This window comes from Rhinopithecus bieti, unplaced genomic scaffold (assembly GCF_001698545.2).
Source record: "Rhinopithecus bieti isolate Rb0 unplaced genomic scaffold, ASM169854v2 scaffold_7884, whole genome shotgun sequence".
Classification (NCBI taxonomy): Eukaryota; Metazoa; Chordata; class Mammalia; order Primates; family Cercopithecidae; genus Rhinopithecus; species Rhinopithecus bieti.
Genome location: NW_016806331.1, coordinates 858,629 through 861,675, shown reverse-complemented (window position 1 = coordinate 861,675; position 3,047 = coordinate 858,629). Strand labels below are relative to the sequence as shown.

The 3,047-nt window shown below is 43.3% G+C and overlaps 1 long non-coding RNA gene across 1 annotated transcript in view; it reads right to left on the bottom strand.

Annotated features, from left to right (window-relative positions):
• Positions 1 to 1,398: 1,398 nt before the first annotated feature.
• Positions 1,399 to 3,047, bottom strand: part of LOC108531994 (uncharacterized) — a 43,286-nt gene continuing 41,637 nt past the window's right edge. Inside the window, exon 3 of the long non-coding RNA XR_001886329.1 lies at positions 1,399 to 1,655. This is a non-coding gene — a long non-coding RNA (uncharacterized LOC108531994). The remainder of the gene's footprint in view (positions 1,656 to 3,047) is intronic.

Here is a 3,047-nt window from a genome sequence, read left to right as displayed (position 1 = left end):
TTCAAAAAATTGCAACCTCAGGCATGAATGGATTAAGTCTTTCACTAATCAGCATATGCATGAGAGGGCAGGTTTAGAGAAACTATGATCTGAAAAGTTTGGAGAACAACAACAACAACAACAAAAATATGTGGTGCTCCTACAGAGCCAGAAACAGTTCCTATTACCAGCAGCCAAAGTGGGGGGAAAAAAAATCAAAGTTCATGGGGAATCAGAGGGAGTCCTCAGAAAGGGTATGTCTCCAAAGTGGGGTAAAATTAGCCTCCAGCTAAACATTGATCTGGTCCTGCCTACAAAAGCTCAAACATCAGATCCAAATGGAGCGATCTGCTTCCAAATAAATTACCTGTATGTCATAAAAAAAAAAAAAATAAAAAAAAAAATTTACAGAAATACACAAGGTAAAATGTACAATGTGTGGCATCCAATCAAAAATGACCAAGCAGGTAAAGAAGTAGGAAAACATGACCCATAATAAGGAGAAAAATCAACCAATCAAAACCAGCTCAGAAATAGCACAGGCTGCCAGGCGTGGTGGCTCACGTCTGTAATCCAAGCACTGTGGGATACCGAGGCAAGTGGATCACTTGAGGTCAGGAGTTCGAGGCCAGCCTGGCCAAATGGTGAAACCCTTGACCTTGAAAGCCACTGTCTCACCCCTCACCTCGTCCAGTCGCAGATGCATGTGTTGGAGAAACATGCATGACATGCATCCGTCCCTCTCTGTGTGTCCTCCCTGCCCCAGTCAAGTAGGCAAGCACTACATCACACAAATATACAGGAAAATAGGAAAATCCCCCGAAATAGAAAAATGCTAAGCCCCTAAGCGTATGTCCCCTGCACAGTGAAGGTAAAACTAACTTCTAGTCAGACAGAAGTTTATTTAAAAGTATGCCCTGTTAGGCTGTTTGCAATGGCTCTCACCTGTAATCCCAGCACTTTGGGAGGCTGAAGTGGGAGGAAAACTTGAGTCCAGGAGTTTGAGACAAGCCTGGGCAACACAGTGAGACCCCCATTTCTGCAAATTTTTTTTTCGAATTAGCCGGGCATAGCCGCGAGCACCTGTAGTCCCAGTTACTTGGGAGGCTGAAGCGGGAGGATCCCTCGAGCCAGGGAGGTCAAGGTTGCAGTGAGCTATGATTGCACCACTGCACTGCAGCCTGGGTGACAGAGTGAGACTGTCTCAAAAAACAAGCAAACAAAAAACCCAAAAGTATACCATGACTTGGGAATGTAATGAGAACTTGAATTTCTCAATCTTTTCAACTTCCGTAAAATAAAGTTTTATTATCTATCATAGGACTGCTATGAGGATGTGCAAATCAAAAAGTACCAGTGAAATTATGTTTCAAATATTAAAGAACTATACAAATGTAAAGAAAAGATATTGTACTGTGAGTTTATGGAAGTGAGGGCAAGAGAGGAAAGGAAAAGGAAAATGAAGAAGAGGAGTAAACGCACCGAGGCAGAATTGTGCCTCCCAAAAACCTCACTGATTTCTCTCCACCATCTGCTGCCGGGGAAGTGGGGTCCACGAACCGCTCAGAGCACTCAAGAGAGGACAGAGGGTCTGACAGCTGCTGTTCTGCAGCCGAATCTCGTTTCTTCAAAGTTTCTTTAATCCCGTTTTATCCAGGGGAGGTGGGTGGTCAGATCTGCATGATGAAGGGATTTGGAGGAGAAATGGAATAAGATTTAACCAAACAGAGCAAAGATAAATGGCTTTATTTAAATGGATTTCCATGGTGCCTTAAGAAGTCAACTGAACCCCCCTTTGAGCAACACTGGCACCAAGGATTTAAAGCACTAATTTAATCTCCATGCACGCTGACCACAAACAATGATCAGCTAATATCTAGCTAGGAAGAGATATCGCTTCCCATTTTTGTAACAACAAAAACCATTTATTCACAAAATCGTTAGGTACAGGCAGCTGGGAACTTAGAACATGGAATGACTTGGCTGGGTGCAGTGGCTCACGCCTGTAATCCCAGCGCTTTGGGAGACTGAGGAGGGTAGATTGCTTGAGCCCAGGAGTTCGAGACCAGCCTGGGCAACATAGCAAGAATCCATCTCTACAAAAAAATAGAAATAAAAAATTAAAAAGGAGTTGTGACACGTGCCTGTAATTCCAGCACTTTGGGAGACTGAGGCAGGAGGCTCCATTGAGTTCAGGAGCTCAAGGCAGCACTGAGCTATGATCATGCCACTGCACTCCATCCTGGGGCAACAAAGCGAGACCCTGTCTCTAAGAAAAAAAGAAAGAAAATAACGACTTATATTACAAGCTCCCTCAACTTATCCAAACATTCTTCCATGCTTCTCTAGCTACTATTCTCTATTCACCAACCTTAAGAGCCAATTAACTCATGTACATTGTTGCTTTTCTTAAAGTAAGTTCTTGTCTCATTGCTCTTAAGAGATCCCTCAAACCTCTGAATCTTTGCTTTCTTTTTTCCTTCTCTCTCCTTTTTAAATCAAAGTCATTCAATGAATTGATTATGACTCTAAGTGACCCCATATAATAATTGCCAAATAATTTCTCTTGTAATTACACAGATCAAAGTTTTCAATGATGTCTTAGCACATTTTGGGTGGATGAGTATAATTTATATTAGAAGATTTGGGCATTAAGACTAATGAAAATGCCAAGAAGAAAACCTTAAGACCATTTACCCTGAAAAAATACTGTTAATCTTGTGTTCTTATTATAAAGACTTCTTATATCTCAATTTCTAAAGCCAATTTAAAAGGCAAAGATAGGCCGGGCGCGGTGGCTCAAGCCTGTAAACCCAGCACTTTGGGAGGCCAAGACGGGTGGATCACAAGATCTGGAGATCGAGACCATCCTGGCTAACACGGTGAAACCCCGTCTCTACTAAAAAATACAAAAAACTAGCCGGGCGAGGTGGCGGGCGCCTGTAGTCCCAGCTACTCGGGAGGCTGAGGCAGGAGAATGGCATGAACCCGGGAGGCGGAGCTTGCAGTGAGCTGAGATCCGGCCACTGCACTCCAGCCTGGGCGATAGAGCGAGACTCCATCTCAAA